This window comes from Cynara cardunculus (genome assembly GCF_001531365.2).
Source record: "Cynara cardunculus var. scolymus isolate 2C chromosome LG 12, CcrdV1, whole genome shotgun sequence".
Taxonomy (NCBI): domain Eukaryota; kingdom Viridiplantae; phylum Streptophyta; class Magnoliopsida; order Asterales; family Asteraceae; genus Cynara; species Cynara cardunculus.
In genome coordinates, this window is record NC_037539.1 from 26,052,488 (window position 1) to 26,058,345 (window position 5,858).

Sequence of the window (5,858 nt, forward strand, 5' to 3'; positions counted from 1 at the left end):
CCTTTACACTTAGAGTTTTAAAGTTGTACAAAACTCTATTAAACCTACAGTTTGACTTTCAAGTAGTCAAAACTTTACATGTAGGATTTTCAACTCATTCAAAAGACCTACAACTTCATTCACACTTACGACTTGACTTTCAAGTAGTCAAACTTTAACACTTAAAGTTTTAAAGTCATACAAAACTCCTCTATACCGACGTTATGACTTTTAAGTAGTCAAAACTTTACATGTAAAAGACCTCCAACTTCATTTACACTTTCAAGTAGTCAAATATTTACACTTAGAGTTTTAAAGTTACATAAAACTCCTCTAAATCTACGATTTGACTTTCTAGTAGTCAAAACTTTACATGTAAGTTTTTCAAATCATTTGATAGACCTCCAACTTCATTCTCACCTATGGTTTGACTTTTAAGTAGTCAAACCTCTTTACATCCGTTCGTCCTAGCATCACAGACAGAACAAGTCTATTATAATTCATATCCTTTAACGACAAAAGATTTGAAAGTTTGGTGTGCTGTTGTCAAGACTAAAACTCATGGAATATATGAAGTGTCTGACATGATTAATGATGTTGAAGACAATGATCATGTGGATGGAGAACAATTTTTTTAAATCAACGAAAGGGTAACTCATACAACGTTTGAAATGGAAAACGAGTTCGATAATGTTGTCTTGCCACAGGGGAGGGAAACATACTCCATAATATTAATGAAGATGAAGGTGGTGACGAATTGGACGATGATAGCGACAACATGTCGGGAAAAGAAGATAGCAAAGGATGAACCAAAATTTGAAGACATGGATGATGGTTCAAATGATGAAGATAAACCAATGTTATCTGATCATTCTTCTGATGTCATGGCGAGAGCGTGGGAGAGGCCATCATGTTAGTAGAGGTAGCCCCATGTCTGGTAGGGGCAGCAACTCTGCTAGCAGACATAGCGACCGGCGCCCCAATGACATAGTAGAGTTCACAGAGATTGGTCTCTACGATATAGATGACCAATAGGTGGAGGCCCTAGCTTCGACTGGTTTGGGGTTGAGGAGAGGCCCCAACCATGAGATACCGACACCCTCCGAGTCAATGACCATATCTTTCTTTGTTAGGCAACGGGTAAGTAGATGCGATAAAAGACTTTATATTACATAATAAAATGATATGAATGTATTTTGTGTTGTGTGTGTGTATATATATATATATATATATATTTCTTTAATTGTGCAAGTTTAAAGATGTCCATGTTAGCTGGGAGATGAGGACTATATTTAGGTCTTCCTTTGCTGGTCCATCGCATAAATGGAAGGAAGTCCCTCTAGAAGTCTGTGACTTGATATTCCATTTCTTTTGGGTTGGTGTACCCTTTTATTGTAACTATACATATAGGGTTATTGTTTTTTATATTGGTACAAATATTGTGTATGTAGGCTAAGTTCCAGTAGAAACCAGATCTGGATGACATGGTTCACGATTTATAGACCAAAGCCATGCATAATAGGTACTCAAATTGAATGAGCACTCCACGTGACTGGGTCGTGGCATAGGCCTATCTCGGTGCTCAACAGTAGGACGGTGAGGACTTTTCACGGATTAGATTACACCTTCCTATATGGATCCAGAGAGGTTTTGGATTCAGATGATTGACCAGGTATGTAACTCTATTAAGAGCTTTGCAAATTGCTATGTGTTTTGTACCGACTTATATATGTGTTCTGTACTTAACAAGTTTGGGATACCAAGCCTTGGAAGAGAAAATGCAGGATCAATAAGGTCAGAACACACAGTTTAAGGGGGGTCGTCTAGGCACACCGAAGGATTGATCAATATTTCACAACATCGAGACAGGATTGTGAGTATATAATTTTTTTAATATGATTTTTTTTTCTATATTTACTAACAACTTAACTTAATTGTCTATTGTAGGCACATATAATGGGTCGTGAGTCGATTGTTACTAAGGTGTTTGAGAGTACTCACTGCACGAACCGAAAGTTCGATCAAGGTTCATCCAATCCTCCAAATAATTCTTCTTAGTTCAGTTACCTCAAAGCTGCTAGGTATCATGTAAGTTTTCTAAAACCATCACTTTGGTTTGTAATACGTTTGGTAGGTTTAAAGTAAGATATTTTAATAACCATAGTGATGCTAATAGTTTAGGCTACCATTGTTGGGCAGACGTTAGGCTAAATAGATAATTTGAAAATGTGATTACTATTGGTAATTAAAATTCTTTAATTGTTAAAAACAGACATTAGATATGTTTGATTTACAATCGTTATGCTTCTAAAATTTCTACATATATAACATCACCCGTTTTTGTTTTGGTGAACCATAGAAATTGCTTAGGGATGAGTCACAGTCTAGTATCGACACCCCTCTCTCTGATGAGGCATTTCTTTGGGAGCAGAGTGTCGGATGACGGAAGAAGGACCATCTTTTTGGTTTCGGGACCTCCAGGATCCCTCTTATGCTATTACTAGTAGATGTAGCAGTAGAAGTAGCAGTAGCATCAAGAGATCATACGATTCAACAGCGAAAGTATGTTGGTTATATTGTTATTTACTTTTTGATTACTTTCACTGCGAACAAATTACTAATTTTGTCGAATATTGAATATTTACAGGTCGCGGAGTTGAGAGAGAAGTTTGCAAGGGTAAAGGAGGAGGCGCAGCTGTGGGAGGAACGCCATCAGGCCGAGATGGAGGCCGAATGCAAGAGTAGGGCAGATTTGGAGTCCGAACAGGCCAGACACACTACCTAGTTAGCCGAACAGATAGTGTAATCGGAACATTTTGCTGCATTTATGAGACATCAGGATTTTCCCCCTTCCCCACCTCCCCTACGTTCTAGTAGTTAGATTGTATGAATTTGAACATTAAAATTGTATGAATTGGATATTTTAAATTATATGAATTGGTTAGTTTTAATTTATTCACAACTTTGGTTTGTTATTTTATGGCTAGGTTTTGTATAAATAAATATAGTAATTATGTAATTATTTAATTTTAAATTATTAAAATTTAGCGACAGATTAGGGGTGGATTTTAGTTTATGGTTCCTCGTTTATCCATTGCTAAAAGTTTCATTTTGCTAATCCGTCGCTGAAAGTTTCTCTTGCTAATTTGTCGCTTAAGGTATCTGTTGCTAATCCTTTGTTGAAAGTATCCATCTCTAATCCATCACTAAAAGTTTCCCACGCTAGTATGTTGCTGAAAGAATCTCTCGCTGAAAGGTTTCCTTCTCTAATCTGTCGCTAAAAGTGTCCATCGCTAATCTGTCACTGAAACATTTATGTCGCAAAGACTATCGGTCGCTGATCCATCGATAAAGTCCATCGATGATAGCATTACCTATGAGTTTTGACCGACAGACGATCAATGACGGATCAACGACGGATTATGCCTTTAGCGACAGATCAACGACGGAATTCTCTGTCGGTGATACTCCTCATTTTTATCATGGGGGTTTTCTCGTGACCTACCCCGTCTTTCTGTGTGTGTATGTATGTGCCTACGTTTACATGTGCATGTGTATATGTCAGTGTTTGTGCATGTTTGGGGAGAATTAAGATGCAAATTCGAAAAAAAGCTCCCTACATTACATCAGTAATGAATAAAAAGGCCCATCTTTTTCAAAGTTGTAAGTAACAAATCCAAAATGATATATAACTTTTGAAAACACAAACTACATGATACCCTATCATACTTACTTTAGATATATCAATGCATTATTCTTGCTATTAGAAACAAATTACTAAAAGAAATGCAAAAATACTAAATAATCCAAGAAAATATCGACACAATTCCTCAAAAGATTCTTGTGTATTAAACCACAAGAATGTCAACTCTCCATGCATGAAGATGACAAAATAAAAATTGTTTTATGGGTACGTAGGGATTGAAATCTTAAGAACATCTCATTGACACCGTTACCATGTCTTATTCAAATTTCGGCACCCAATAAAATACACGAAATTCTACTACAACCACATATGTCAAGCATATACCTAAGGAGTTTGATTTAATCGATCAAGCTAGAAACTTATGCATCACAACTCTAGTAACGTATTTAGTCAACTTTTTTTATTAACCTGGATATCCAACCCGTTATGCGAGTCGACTAATCCCATGGCGATCACCTGCTTTGCAGATAGTCCGGAGTCACTGCATTTGAACCTTCGTGGCCACAAGAGGATTTTTATTTCTCATTGGATTTGAACCTGGGACCTCCTAGTACTTTTGACATTTGGAGTCAAGCTCAAACCAATCAGGCACGACCCTTGTTGTTTATTTAGTCAACTTTTACAAACTAATATTTTGGTGTTTTTATAAACGTTAAAGGTATTTGGTGTTTATAACATTCAAGTGATGAATGTTTGAATGGAAAAGTACTGTAAACAAACAATCCATCCCTCCATCAAAATGCTTAAAATTTTTTATCATTTATGAAAAGGGAATATTCTTAATAACTTCATGTTTAATCATATAAAAAAAATGGATCGATATCTCATGATATATATTAAAACTATAATCAATAAAGGAGACTTGGTTTGGGGGAGGGGGGGCCGTTTTTGGTGTTTGTAAATTTTATAGAAGCTTGACATATGAAGTGGGGTTGTTTGAAAATGATGGGTGCAATTATTCAGAATGGCCATGGTCAATAATTGTTTTGTTTTAATCATAATTAATTCTGATGCAAAAGCTTTTATATTCGTTCATGTATACAAAACAAACGATTTGATATAGATGGTCAAATAAGTTTTTTTAAAGGGCTGTTTACCCAAATGTTTATCCGGTAGGTGCTTGCTTATAGAAGTTAACACTATAATTTATTTTGATGCGTAAGATTTTAGTACATCAAAACGTATCGAATGCAACAATTTACCGGGTAAGCGCTTACCTGAGTAAGAGTCATCATCTTCACTTAACGGGTAAAACTCTCCATTCTTTTCATTACTTTTAACCGGTAAGATTCTTGGAATTTGACATGTTCATTCGATAAGAAATTTTATCTGGTAAACACTTACCAAATAAGCATTTAGTAAACGACCTCTAAGTAATAACAAACGATATGTTATTGAAATTAGAATACTTTTTTCTCTAATGTTGTATTTTAAAGTTGGTGTGTTAATTTTAAGTTAAAATTTTCACTGTAACTTATATATTTATTTATTTATAAGTTATTGTTAATATAAGTTAAAATTACAGATTGAACCAGTAAACTTGATCGATATAGTTTGATATAAACTTCTTTTTATTATTAATCAAATATTGCAGAAACTGCAATTCATTAGGGACTATTGATCATATATTTGAATTATTGTATTGATAAAATAAGAAAATAGATTATAATAACATAGTGGGTATGAAACATATTTTAATAAACATGATACGGAAATATTCAGAATATAAAAAATACCTCAAATTTAAAACATGGTATAACAATATTCAAAATTCTGATTTAATATTTGGAGGATTAGAGAGTAAACGTGGGCTTTTACGGATTTTAGAAAATAAGAAGAAAAAAAAACTGAAATTGTATGCATATTGTTTTTATTTGTTTATTTAATTATTTTTTTTTCTAATTGATTTAGAATTATTATTTGCTAGTTAATTAGATATTACTTATTAGCTTTATTTATAATTAGATTTTATAATTATTTTATTTTTTAATATTTTAATATCATAAAACATTTGACAAAAACTCTTAAAAGTCATTTTTATGCACAAAATACTGGTTATTGATGCATATTACTTAAAATTCAAGATTATAAGTAAATGTGTAAGAACAACTTATTAAAGTTTCATATTTGAATTCGTGTAACTAATTTTAGATAAACATAATCAAATAAAAGA